General features: G+C 42.0%; 1 protein-coding gene across 2 annotated transcripts in view; it reads right to left on the reverse strand.

The window, feature by feature from the left end:
* The window catches only part of CTTNBP2NL (CTTNBP2 N-terminal like), a 51,737-nt gene that overhangs the window by 19,601 nt on the left and 17,077 nt on the right, over nt 1–15,059 (reverse strand). The gene's annotated exons all lie outside the window — the stretch shown is intronic.

The raw sequence follows: 15,059 nt of genomic DNA on the forward strand, positions 1-15,059 counted from the left end.
ATTTGCTTCTCCACCCACCCCCCCCTCCTTCCTCTCTGTCTCTCTCTTCCCCTCCCGCAGCCAAGGCTCCATTGGAGCAAAGATGGCCTGGGCGCTGGGGATGTCTCCTTGGCCTCTGCCCCAGGCGCTAGAGTGGCTCTGGTCGCAGCAGAGTGACGCCCCGGAGGGGCAGAGCATCACCCCCTGGTGGGCAGAGCATTGCCCCTGGTGGGCGTGCCGGGTGGATCCCAGTTGGGCGCATGCGGGAGTCTGTCTGACTGTCTCTCCCCATTTCCAGCTTCAGAAAAATTCAAAAAAAAAAAAAAAAAGTTTGAAAAACATTAGAATAGAATGAAGAACCCAAAAGTCGGACTCTTGAATCTATGATTTTAAACAGTTTAAGCTAAAATAAATATGTAAAAACTAAAATAAGGAATCAGTATAATTATTTCATTTTAAACTAACAAATGTGATAACAAGTCTATAGACTACAAGTTCCAACTAATATCAAATATACAAAACGTAACAAACAAACACCTCTGTTATCAGGGTCAGACAAGCAAAAACAGCACTGCTGAGGTCTGGGAAAATTTTCTGGACTATGGATGATTCACGGGGGATGTGCTCTGAATGCTTTCATTGAATACTTATTTTGCTGGGTCCTAAATATACTAAGTAATATAGGCGACAATCTTGGGATATAGTAGATTTGACTAGAGTAAGATGTAGTCCTCTGCTTCTAAGGAGCTTAAAATTTGCCAGACAAGCTTAAGACCTAACAGCAGAAATAAACAAGTTACCTTTGCTCGCTAAATATTTTCTAAACAATATCACTAATGTTTAGAGGAACACCAAGTACAGTTTGTTTGATCAGAACTTTCTAAGACTCAGACCTCACACTCATAAGAAAAAGGAAGGAAAAGGCCAACCCGGGAAGTGGGCGGGTTCTGGCAGATAAATGGGACTATCAGCAATTTAATGAATCACAGGAAACGCCACGAGGTTGAGGGGGCACACAATGCAAAAGCTGTCTCTGAAGTATACATAGAGACCCAGCCTGCAGACCCGGGTGTGCTACCTGAAGTAACCATGAACTTGAACAACCTCCTCCCTGAGTGACAGGCGTGGGCTCTTTCACGCACTATGTATTAACAGTGCAGAAACTAGCTCCCAGGTTACAATACTGAAAAAGAGCTCACTAAAAGTAAGACGTGAAAGGCTACTTTCTTCTCTTTTAGGGGATTCTATGGAGGGAGGTGAATAATTGTGGGATGGGTCTTCACATTCAAAATGTGTTTCAAGCAAGATTCTTCAATCACAAACACAGACTGATACTACAATAAATCATAGCGAGAAACAAGCTGCACACATGTAGGATCCTGGGAAAAGGGTCCTTAGGTTGGCTGAGAAGTTTATTAAGTGAACAGGAGTAAGAAGTCTGCGGGGTAGAGGAGGGTACAGGGGTATGTAGAGGCAGCGCAGAATTAAAAGAGGGGACCCGAATGGTTTGAACAGTCACACACGGTGAGAGCAAGATGTCAGGGCAGGCAAACGAAGCAAGGACAGTGCCAATTATACACCCTAATGACAAACGGTAGAACAGAATAGCTATGATGACATAGTAAGAGAACAGCCCCATGTCACAAGTCAGAGCTGGGACGGTGGCAATTTCTACTGTCACTGCAGCCTTCTGTAGAGGTAGCTAGCTCGCTATTCAGTTTTAACCAGCAGTCATTGGGACTGCTGGTAGATTGGGACTCAAGTTAGAGAAGGGTCGCTTTTCTTTAGAGAACAGAATGAGGGGTAAAGAAGCTAAGACTGAAAAGTAAAAGGTGGGCATAGGTACAATGTGACTAATGATCTTTTTTTTTTAAGTGCGAGGTGGGGGGAAGACAGAGACAGACTTGCGCATGTGCCTTGCCCAGGATCCACCCAGCAACCCCGTCTGGGGCCAATGCTGTAATCAACTGAGCCACTGGCTGTGGGAGGGGAAGAGAGGAGAGAGAAGGCAGGGAAGAGACAGAGATGGTTGCTTCTCATGAGTGTCCTGACCGGGGATCGAACCTGGGACGTCCACATGCTGGGCTGACATTCTACTTACTGAGTCAACCAGCCAGGGCTGATTAATGATCATTTAAAATGTGAGTTGGGCAATGTTCATGACTATAGTAAGGCACTGAATATATAGTGAGATCGAGCATGCTAAAGCTGGCCACTGCAGCTGTTAATGCCAAGTAATCCCAACCCCAAAACGCTGTTATCTTCATAATAACAAGTCTCCTGAACCAGGATATGCGTGGGTCAGAATAAAAGCAGGGGTTACCTTTGTTAGGAGATATATGAGCTCTTCCTTTTCATTCTATAGGCTGCCAACACCTTAGGAAACTATCAATGTCACCAAGGCCAAGAATGGGATGATGATGGCCCTTTGCTCCCATTTTCATCTCATAAGGGACAGGAGAGCTGGCTCTACTCCAGCCTCCACGCCTCTGTTTCAGCAGGCTTCTCCTTTAATGATTTCTAGGTCTGCCGTGCAGAAGTTAGTCATTTGTCCCACTGCTGGGGGATACTGCCAGGAAAGGGAGGACAAGTGACTGAAAGGATACTTTTAAAGGGAGAAGAACTCCGAGTTAGCCATTTGGAAAGCGAACAGAGAGAGTGGGGGATGATGAAGGTTGCGTGGCAGCCTGAAACAAACACGGGAGGAACGGGGGGCAAGGGGGCAAATTCTGAGACAGAGAACAGTGTAATCCAGACAGACGCCCACTGAGGTCCTTAGTGGAAAAGTCTGAGAAACAACATTGTCTGTATATATCTAAGTAGTTGAAGAAAGATAACTCGTTTCTCCGATGCTTACAAAGCTGCGTTACTAACCAGTCAGGAAACACAAATGACCACATCCCAACTTGAAAGGAAAGGACACCGAGGTAAAATGTCAGCTGAAAACTAAACTATGGTCTTTGATTTTGCTTTTTAGACAAATACAAATACATAGGGAGCAAAGGTACATATCCCAATTATTTGGAATCCTTTACTACAATTGTGGAAACAAACACAAAGCAATGATTTCCTGTCTAAAGAACAAATTGTTCCTTCTTAGTAAGGGTGACGTAGAAAATGTCACTGAGCTGTTGAGTTATCAACAGTAAAAGTTATAAAACTATAGTACTATCGTTAAACCTCTCCTCAAAAATATGAATTAGGCCCTGGCCAGGTAGTTCAGTTGGTTAGAGCATTGTCTGGATACACCAGAGTTGTGGTTTTTATCCCTGGTCAGGGCACATATAAGAATCAACCAATGAGGTCCTGGCCAGTTGGCTCAGTGGTAGAGCATCAGCCTGGCATGTAGATATGTCCCAGGTTCAATTCCCAGCTAGGGCACACAGGAGAAGCACCCATCTGCTTCTCCACCCCTCCCCTTCTCCTTTTTCTCTATCTCTTTCTTCCCCTCTCACAGCCAAGGCTCCACTGGAGCAAAGTTGGCCCGGGCGCTGGGGATGGCTCCATGGCCTCTGCCTCAGGTGCTAGAGTGGCTCCCGTTGCAACGGAACAATGCCCCAGATAGACAAAGCATCGCCCCCTAGCGGGCTTACTGGGTGGATCCAGGTCAGGGGCATGTGGTCTGCCTCCCTGCATCTCATTTTAGAAACAAACAAACAAAACAACAATCAACAAATGAATGCATAAATAAGTGGAACAACAAGTCGATGTTTCTTTCTCTCTATAAAATCAATACATAAAAAATTTAAAAATATGAGTTAATAAATGGCAATCTAGTTTGAGCCTTGAATACATTCAAGTTAGACTTAAAAGATCCTGAACTTATTCTTTCATATGACAAAACATTTCTGAAGAACTTACGAGGTTCTAGATATTTGGGATGGAGTGCTGAACAAGATGAAGTACCTGTCCCTCACGGAGCTTACATTTAGTGTGGGGGGGGGGCAGAAATTCTAGAAAGCAAGCAAGCAGATGAAAATCCCGATAATCTGTTGTTTATCAACATGAATAGACAAAGTCTCATGTTATCACTAATCTGGTTCAAAGAAAAAGAGAAACCATAATTAAGTATGATTAAATTCTACAAAAATTTTTTGGGTACCATAATGTAAGAGGTTCTAAGTAAGAACTTTTTAATCAGTAGGAGTAGAGGCTTCTGATTTTAATAACACAATCACATATTCATTTCTACCAATGAATTCAGTCTTTTGTTGAACAGACAGCATGTTAGATATTGAATTATATTTTACAAGTTTTTTAAAGTTATGCATTCTTATAGAGTTCACTGGGTACAGCTGACATTCTGAGGCAGAAGATATTCTTCGTTGTTGTTAAACAATGGGATACTATGAACTAAACATTTGAAAATGAAAACAGGAAAAACCACTTTTGAAGGGCTGCAAGTCTCCTGCTGTGATAATTTCTCGAAATTTTAATCATGTAGCTACTTATTTACATGTCAGCTTGATTTAATTTGAATCCATGACCTGTGGAAGGGTCTGCTAGGTATCCTGTACAAAAGCAGAACTTGAAAATTAGTAGGAAATTGACGTTTTGTTCTTTTGGGGAAAAAATGAGGGATATGGAAGTGACGAACGAGATCATGCCCTTCTTAGACATGCTATGCTTGTCTCCACGCCTGTAACTATATTTTGTAATTAATACAGATTATGTGAAAAGTATACACTATTCAGAAGTAATGACCGTCGAAAAGTAAATGTTCTTAGCTTCCTGCCATCCCAGTGCTCACAGTATATTTCTTATAAATAGGATGAATGTGCAATAGAATACTATGCAACCATTAAAAAGAATGAGAAACAGATCTTTCTATATAACATTCTCCAAGACCTAGTGGAAAACAAGATGAAGAACAGTGTACATAGTGCAAAAAAAAAAAAAAAATAGTTGCAAGCAGTGAAGCCAGAAATGTATCTCACAAAGCCTCTTCCTTCCTCTTGGCGTGGTTCCCTTGAGAATGGCAGGAGCTCCCTAAGTGGTCCGCCCTGGGAAGGGAATGAAATTAGTGAAAGGGACAGACTGGGTTCAGTGGTGGGGATACTTTGGCAGAAAATAGCCAAAAGAAGGGGGCTGGGTGTATGTATGGGTTGTTTATAATTGGGTATTTAGAAAGAAAGAGGATTGCATGCTTAAATAACTAAGTATCTTTGCTCCGTTCAAAAAAGCACTGTGTTCCCATATATAACAGCTAACTCTTAAAAATAATTATCTGATATTAGCTACTTGCTACCCAACTTCTTATCCCATCATCTTTCACATCAGGAACTGTGGCATTTAGAAGTTCAAGGTGCCAGGAGAATAAGCAAGTTTCTCATTAACTGACGTCTTCCTGGGGCCTGTTTTTCTTATGCCTTTGGGGAAAGCAAGGAGGAATTCTGCTTGTAAAACGCTGCCTGTTTAGAGAACACACAATTCTCTAGCAGCTGGGGAGAGGCTTCAGAAAAGATTACAGCAGTGGGGGATTTCACTGCACTCATTCACCCTGAAACTACAACAAATAAAAAAGGGAAACAGCTTATTCCTGTTATTTTGACTTCCTCTTATTGTGTCTTCCCTGCATGTGTTAGCCTTGTGATTTGGGATTAATCAGAGGTTATTTCTAGTTGCCCCCATAAAAAGAAGAGAAAGGTAGACAAAATCTAGTTGGCAAGCTGATTCTAAAATTTATATGAAGCCCTGGCCGGTTGGCTCAGTGGTAGAGCGTCGGCCTGGCGTGCAGGAGTCCCAGGTTCGATTCCCGGCCAGGGCACACAGGAGAAGCGCCCATCTGCTTCTCCACCCCTCACCCTCTCCTTCCTCTCTCTCTCTCTCTCTTCCCCTCCTGCAGCCGAGGCTCCATTGGAGCAAAGATGGCCCAGCGCTGGGGATGGCTCTGTGGCCTCTGCCTCAGGCGCTAGAATGGCTCTGGATGCAACAGAGCGACGCCCCAGAGGGGCAGAGCATCGTCCCCCTGGTGGGCATGCCGGGTGGATCCCGGTCGGGCGTATGCAGGAGTCTGTCTGACTGCCTCCCCGTTTCCAGCTTCGGAAAAATGAAAAAAAAAAAAAAAAAGAAAACATCAGATAAAATTTATATGAAAACACCAATGACCATGAACAAGCAAAACAACTTAAAAAGACAACACAAGTTGAAGATGCACACTACTTGATTTTAAGACTCACTACAAGGCCACAATAACCAAGACCGTGCAGTAGTTACTGGCAACAAAACAGACAAATAGATCAACGGAACAGAACAGATTCCAGAAATAAACCCACAAATATGTCAGACACTGACTATGACAAAGGTACCAAAGCCATGCCATAGAGGAAGACGGTCTTTTCAACAAATGGTGCTAGAACTGAGTGTCCATATGCAAAAAAAAAAAAAGTCTGATCCATATGCTGTACCACATAACATAAATTGAAGTTGTATCGTAGACCAAAGTGTAAAAGTTAAAAGCTAAAAAATTATAGAAAATAACATAGAAAAACACATTTCTGACCTTGGTTTAGGCAGATTTCTTAGACGTGATGCTAAAAGCAAAAACCATAAAAGAAACACTGATAAACTAGACTTCATCCAAATGAAAACCTTCAAGAGATACAGTTGAGAATTAAACGACAAGCCACACACTAGGAGCAAAGGCCTATCTCTAATGAAGGACTTGTGTCCAGATATAGAAGGAATGCTCAAAAACTCAATCATGAGAAAACAAATAATTCAGTGTAAAAAATGGGCAAAAAATTTGGACAAATACTTCAGCAAAGAGGACAACACCGATAGCAAATAAGCACACGAAAGGCTGCTCACCACCATCAGTCAAAGGGAACGGCAAAGTAAAACTGCAGCGAGACAGCACACACCCATCAGAGAGGCCACCGTGGAAAGACTGGCCGTACAAGTGCTGGTGAGGATGTGGAGCACCTACACTCTTCCACGGGCTGGTGGGAATGCTACAGCCCCTTTGGAAGACATTTTGGCAGTTTCTTAAAAAATTGTACCACACAGTATAGCCATTTCATTCGTAGGTGTTTATCCAAAAGCAATGAAAGCTCATGTCCATACAAAGCCCTGTCCATAAATATTCACAGCAGATTTATTTTTAATAGTCTCAAACTGGACAATAAAAATGTTCATCAACAGATGAACAGATAAAAACAAACTGTGGTCTATCCATACAATGGAGCACTACTCAGTAATACAAGGAATAAACTATTAATACAACAACATGGATGGATGTCAAGATAATTATGCTAAGTGATGTATATGTTCCTTATCTTAATTGTAGTAACAGTTTCATGGGGAATACACGTATCAAAACATTGTCCTGGCTGGTTGGCTCAGCAGTAGAGCGTCAACCCAGCGTGTAGAAGTCCAGTGTTTGATCACGGCACACAGGAGAAGTGACCATCTGCTTCTCCACCCCTCCTTTCTCTCTCTCTCTCTTGTCCCCTCCTGTAGCCATGGCTCAAATGGTTCAGGCAAGTCAGCCCCTGGTGCTGAGGATGGCTCTATGGCCTCATCTCAGGCACTAAAAGAGCTCAGTTGCCGAGCAGCAGCCCCAGATGGTAAGGGCTTGCCAGGAGGATCCTGGTCAGAGTGTATGTGGGAGTCTGTCTCTCTGCCTCCCTCTCACTTAATTAAAAAAACAAACAAACAAAAAATCAATTTGTACCTATTATATATAATGAAGCTTGTTGTATATCAATTACACCTCAATAAAATTGTTTAAAAAAACAAAATATAACAATATGCCAAATCAAACATAGAGAAATAAAGAAATCAATGGAAAAATCAATTCTAAAAAAGCTTCCACACTGTCCCTGTGTTTCCTGTTTTCATTATAAAGACAGAAAGAAGGGAATATAACATAACATCTGTTTCGTGCCCCAGAGTACACCCTAAACCTTGCCAGCTGTCTCAAAATACATGCTTTTGGTTGTGGGGGTGGGGATGGGGAGGATCAGCTCAAAACCATCAATTCCCATATGAAAAACAAGCTGACCTGCAAGGCTCATTTATTAACAAAGATTTAAAGATTTATTTTTCTTAGGAAGGACAGTCTTCTTTTGTATTTGAAATTCTTATGTAGTACAGTATTTTGGAATACAGTATGCTTTATGGAATATACCTTGTTCCTGTATGGATGGACTTTACAACCTACCTTCTAAAAATAGTAGTTAACAGTAAATGGGCACTGAGCACCTTGATTAGCATCTGCTATCTCATTTAATCCTCACAGCAACCATACATTTATAGATAAAGCTTCCAGAGTAAATAACTGGTCCGAGATCATACACAGTTAGATGGCAGAGCTCAAACCTAGGTCTGTCTGATTTGAAAGCTCGTGCTCTTAACAGCTGCACTTAAACGAATGTTCTAGCTGATAGTGTTGTAGAGTGCCTAGTAATTATGTCTCTTTTTTGAAAAGCTTGGATATCATGCATGGACTTTACTCAGAGAGAGCAGGAATTCAAAATATCAGCCATTCCAACTATAAAAACACACAGGGCCCCAAACGGCCACTGAGTAATTCCTTTCTAAACCATATTTCATTGTAAAGGTTATGACTATAAATCTAAAACCTTCTAATAAAGTTCTGTTCACTTCCTAATTTTCTAAGTCTTTTTATCCAGGCTGAAATTGGGCTTCTCTCAGTTTAACAGCTTTTATGTTCATGGGATCTTGATCAAAGATCTAAATTACCAATCCCAGTCCTAAAAGCTCTTCTGAAAAAACATTTATCAAAATGAGATAATTTTTGGCCAAAGAATAATGTTAGGTCCAGACTTATCAGTGCTGAAGAATGCATCCACTTTGAGTCCTTTTAGGTATATCCACAGGTCTGCTATTAAGCTAATCTCTTGACTTTTTTTAGTGTAAACACTCTTGACAGGCTTACTAATATAGGACAATGTATGCTGAGTGCTAGATTCAATTTTACCTTCCTCATCTCAGACTCGCTTTTATAATACTTCACTTCCACAACAGGCACAAAGCCATGACCAAAAGCAGATGTTAGAATCTGTTACAGCGAACTTGGGCCTGCGATACTGAGCTACAGCACCTTACGTAATAACTTTTGTTTTGTTCTGTATCTTTGGTACTTTATAATTATTATTAGTTTAAGAATATTTTCAGCAAAGTACAGGCATAACTCAGAGATATTGTGGGTTGTTCCAGACGTCTGCAATAGAGTATCACAATAAATCGCGTCACATGAATTTTTTTGGTTTACCAGAGAATATAAAAGTTATATTTACACTATTCTGTAGTCTTCTAAGAATGAAATAGCATTATGTCTAAAAAAATTATGTACATACCTTAATTAAAAATAGTTTAGCCTGACCAGGCAGTGGCGCAGTGGATAGAGCGTCGGACTGGAATGTGCAGGACCTAGGTTCGAGACCCTGAGGTCACCAGCTTGAGCACAGGCTCATCTGGTTTGAGCAAAGCTCACCAGCTTGGACCCAAGGTCGCTGGCTTGAGCAAGGGGTTACTCGGTCTACTGAAGGCCCACGGTAAAGGCACATATGAGAAAGCAATCAATGAACAACAACTAAGGTGTCGCAACGAAAAGCTGATGATTGATGCTTCTCATCTCTCTCTCTTCCTGTCTGTCTGTCCCTAACTATTCCTCTCTCTGACTCTTTATCTCTGTAAAAAAAATAAAAAAATAAAAAAAATATTTAGAAAAAAAAATACTTTACTGCTGGCCCTGGCCAGCTGGCTCAGTGGTAGAGCACTGACCCAACAACGTGTGGACATCCTGGGTCTGATTCCCGGTCAGGGAACACAGGAGAAGCCACAATCTGCTTCTCCTCCCCTTCCCCTCTCTCTTGTACTCTTTATCTGCAGCCAGGGCTCAACTGATTGGAGTGCACTGGTCCTGGGTGCTGAGTGAGAGTGGCTCCCTTGAGCCTTCGCCTTAGGTGCTAAAAATAACTCAGTTGCAAACATCAGCCCCAAATGGGCAGAACATCGGCCCCAGGTGGGGGTTGCCGAGTGGATCCCATTCGGGGCACACGCGAGAGTCTGTCTTTCTTTCTCTCCTCTTCTCACTTATAAAACAAAACAAAAAACTTTACTGCTAAAAATGCTAACCATCATCTCAGACCTCAGCAAGGAGTCATAATCTTTTGAGGCAGGGTTGCCCCAAACCTTCAATTTGTAAAAATTACATTATGTGCAAATAGCAATGCTAAAGTGCGACACAATAAAACGGGGTATGCCTGTAAGTCATTTGTTGTTTCAACGCAGACTATTATGGAACATTAAAAAAATTTTTAACCTCTGGCTGCTGAAAAAACTCAAAACAGTTAACCCAGAGTGACATATTACAGTCTTATACTCTAAATGTATTTCCAACTTTGTCCTGTCTATAATGTTTTTGTCTGTAAATCTTCTTGCTTGGGGAATTCTGCTATGGCATTAGGCCAAAAACAACAAAGTTCTGTCCTAAGCTTTGAAAGAGTTATACCTGTTTAACAGTTGAGACATCACTGGAAAGGAATTCAAGACTCCTTCAGCTAATTCTACATAAAAGTTATAATACCTTAACATTTATTACTGTAGAAGCAATTTAAAGAATGCTTTAAAAAAGGAGACTGGTAACTACAGGGCAGATTGTACTTAGAGCTCAGTGTGGCTTCGCATCAGATCTGAGACGCGCAGACAGTCCCAATGTGGAAGATTAAACAATGAACTATTTAATCTGTTATTAGCTATCAAATCTATTTTCTAAATTTTACAAATGGCTGTTGATTAAGGTTCCCCCATGTTCTTCTGGAGTTGTTAGACCAAGCTGGGAAGCCATTTCATAGATCTGCCTGGAATTAATGAGCTGAGGCTCTTACTAAACTGTATGATTCCACCCCAGCCTTCCCACGACGCTTAGTTCCTGAGCAATGTGATTTGCTTTCACTGTGGAGGGGATTATTCCTATAGTGTTCTCATTCATGAAATAAAGCGGTCAGAGGAAAAGACTTTCACAAAGAATGCTTTTCTGTGATGTAATCCCGCCTCAAACAGAAAATCACTTTATATAAAGTTCAATAAAGACCAAATACAGTATAAATGGTCTCTGTATAACAATTGGACTTCAAATGTAGAGGAGGCTGAATATTAGATTATTTTCTATTGGCCTCCCTGGTTCTATGCCAAACATGTCTTGGCTGCTACAGAAGAATGAGGAGGCTTTTATATTTTGGGGACAAAAAGGAACATGGTTAGAAAAATAGAGCTGCAACCTGGCACTTTGCAGAAATTTTGGAATATAAATGAAGCTCTTTTTAATTACACTCTGTAGATAGGGTCTACTTACACATATGGGAACTTTATACTAATTTCCTGTATAAACCCTTGTCAATGTGACCTACTGTTTACTTAGCAGCAACTATGATCCATAAAGTTTTGTTCAGAGATCCAAGGTTGAACACTCGATTTTATGTCTGGGGGAAAAAAAGTCTATTTTGACGGTAAGGAGACTAAAAAAGATAAACTTTTTTACTTAAACTGAAAGGAAAAACCAATCATGGCTATTTAGAACACAGACCAAAACTGTTTAAACCCACTAAGCATGAACTAGAAAAGAATATGAAAAGGAAGAAAATTAGTAAGTTGCATAGTGGTGCAAGAAGTCTAACAGGTGTTCATTGTTAAGAATGCAGTAAAGCCTGACCAGGCGGTGGCACAGTGGATAGAGCGTCGAACTGGGATGCAGAGGACCCAGGTTTGAGACCCCGAGGTCACCAGTTTGAGCACGGGCTCATCTGGTTTGAGCAAAAGCTCACCAGCTTGGACCCAAGGTTGCTGGCTCGAGCAAGGGGTTACTCGGTCTGCTGAAGGCCCATGGTCAAGGCACATATGAGAAAGCAATCAATGAACAACTAAGGTGTCGCAATGAGCAACAAAAAACTAATGATTGAGCTTCTCATCTCTCTCCATTCCTGACTGTCTATCCCTCTCTTTGACTCTTTCTCTGTCTCTGTAAAAAAAAAAAAAAAAAAAGAATGCAGTAAATCCTGACATATTACAGAATCAAAACAAAGAACAAAACAAAACAAAAACTAGGCACAAATAAAACGAGGTTTCATTGTAACTCTTAGGACTGTGTTATGGCAGTTGCTTTTCTCTTTAAAGGACTGAAACAATTTGGACCCCAGCTGCTACTTATTTTATCTAACAATAGACTGTTAAAGATGTATGGCTTCTGGTGAGGCTATTTCATTTCACCTACGCACACAGCATGAGCCTCAGAAGATAGCTTCATTACTTCTGAGCCCTGTGCACAGACTAAATACAACACTTGTGCCCGGTTCTGAATGGTATCTTATATCAAAATGCTCCCTTAATTATAGCTCTTGCTTCTCAAGCTGCTCTTTCAACTTGTCAGAAGCTGCCTAAAGAAACTAAAATTGGATTCCTGCAGGAAAAAATATATATTTTAGGAAAACATGTGCACCAAGCACCTAAGCATCTGTTACTGTTAAAAGCAGAAGGCAGTACGTTACAGCACACATAGAACAGGCTGTGAAATTCCATAATTCACAACATTCACTTTGAAATACTATGGCGATCTTTTAAAGCAACATACCGAAATGGCACAATCACTTCCCCTGCTCAACATTTATCTACGGAGCAGCTATGTACTAGGCACTATGCTGGGTTCTGAGGATTATAAAGATGAGCAAAACGGACATATAAAACTCTATAGGTTTGTATGGTTCTAAGGCTGCACAAGAAGCAAAGAGAAAATAATGGTCACCCTTTGATTTTTCCATTAGCAGCTGCCACCCCCAAACTGCTACCTCAGTTACGAGGGGGCTGAGGCCCACAAGTTTTTGTGGAAGTCAACTGTGATATTTATGGGAAACTGCTTCCTGGAGTCCCAGTCGGAATAGCAGTAGGTCCTCAGGCAAGTCTACTGAACACACACTGCTGCACGATTGGAGTTTTATAAACTCTGACTGCTATTTATAATATTTGCTGCTCCTGGAAAATGCTTTCTGCCTTCTGAAAGGGGTCACCACGAACAAAGTTCTTCTGGTCCAGCCTACGAAGTGAGCGAAACTCAGCCAGTTCTGAGCTGGTGACTCTTACAGAAGCGGGGAGAACAGGGAGTCGCAGAGAAACGGGAAAGAAGTGGGAAAAACAACAGGCACTCGGAGTGAGGATTAGGAACCAGCTGCAACTTTCCCCCGATCCTTCTTTTTCTTGTCTCTTCACTGATCAGACAAACATGAAATAAGAAATGGGAGGGTGTCCTGGGTTTAGAACGACTGGTAACAGTGGAATAGGGTTAAGAGAAATACAGTGTTCAAGGAAAGGAAAAGAATCCCCAACAGTGTCCAAGGAGGTCGGCGGATACGCCAGAAATGAGTCACCAACCAGAGCACACAATGATGTATGTCATATACGTTGGCAGGGGAGTCATTAAAAAATGAGGCATTGTTGAGGGCATCCAGGGACATCCATTCAAATGACTAGCAAACACTGACTGTTCCTTGGATGTGAGGAACATGATAGGCACTGACAGAATATAAGTAAAGGGAAAATAAATGAATCAGCATTACCCGAGTATTTGCAACACCATGCAAACTGTAGCGTACATAAACACCAGTTTTCAATCACTGAGTCTTATCGCAGACAGGGAAGCTCTGCTCCAGACAGATGGGATGACTCCACTAAGGTCACACATTTGTGCTCCGTGGCATGACAGGCGGGCTCAGGAAAAGAACTTCAACATTATGTCAAAGGCATAAACATATGATTTTTGTTTAAAAATCACAGGGAGGTCACGCAGAGCAAGACTGAAAAGGAACGTAAACAGACTCCATCCCCATCATAGAGAACTGCCCCGTGCCCTCTGGAGAAACGAAACCACTGGAAATAACTTATCACACAGCCCAGAGCTACAAGGGAAGACAAATGAGCAATAGTTTTCTGTGAAAAATGACCCTGAAGCACACTGAATTAGACAGAAATGTCAGTCTCAAATAACATAAATTAATGTCGCTCTGATTTAACAGCATATCGAAATAGTGGGTTAAGATTTTCTTTTAATCACAACTATAATTTTAATCCCAGAAAAGACTATTCAAACATAAGTAAAGGCACACGTTCACTCTATTTTGGTGCAGGAGGGAAAAGTCAAGCTAAGGAACAGAAAAGATGGAGCCTTTCATCTGAGCTCTACTGAGTTGATCACTTAGGAGGTCGCCAATTCTTTTTTTTTTTGTATTTTTCTGAAGCTGGAAACGGGGAGAGACAGTCAGACAGACTCCCACATGCGCCCGACTGGGATCCACCCGGCACGCCCACCAGGGGCGATGCACTGCCCACCAGGGGGCGATGCTCTGCCCCTCTGGGGCGTCGCTCTGCCGCGACCAGAGCCACTCTAGCGCCTGGGGCAGAGGCCAAGGAGCCATCCCCAGTGCCCGGGCCATCTTTGCTCCAATGGAGCTTTGGCTGCGGGAGGGGAAGAGAGAGACAGAGAGGAAGGAGGGGGGGGGGTGGAGAAGCAAATGGGCGCTTCTCCTATGTGCCCTGGCCGGGAATCAAACCCAGGTCCCCCGCACGCCAGGCCGACGCTCTACCACTGAGCCAACCGGCCAGGGCCAGGAGGTCGCCAATTCTAAGAGCCTCCTAGAAAGGCAAAGAGAAAATGATCTGTGTTGCTGTAAAAAAAACCTTCAGCAAAGGAGCTTCATATGAACATATACGCTATTGATATAATACTATTTAATATAAAGAGCGAGGGTAATTTAAAATGGTAAAGCACTCCATAAACTTAATAAACTTTGAGACGTCCAGCAGTATTACCTATCACTATAATTTTAAACTGTAACAATCTCCTTAGACTCAGTTACACTTTGCTGGGATGACTTTCTTCAGCACACTCAAGTCTCACCCTCTCTGGCCATTCCCCCACCTTGTGGCACACAGACATCTCCTCTCTCCCTCCCCACAGACTGGGAACCATCCTTACCACGGTGTGAAAACTTGTGATACTTGGAACGAGTTACCCCCACTTTGTATTTTTTTTTAAAGATTTTATTTATTGATCTTAGAGGGCGAAG

The sequence above is a fragment of the Saccopteryx leptura genome, chromosome 11 (assembly GCF_036850995.1).
Source record: "Saccopteryx leptura isolate mSacLep1 chromosome 11, mSacLep1_pri_phased_curated, whole genome shotgun sequence".
Classification (NCBI taxonomy): Eukaryota; Metazoa; Chordata; class Mammalia; order Chiroptera; family Emballonuridae; genus Saccopteryx; species Saccopteryx leptura.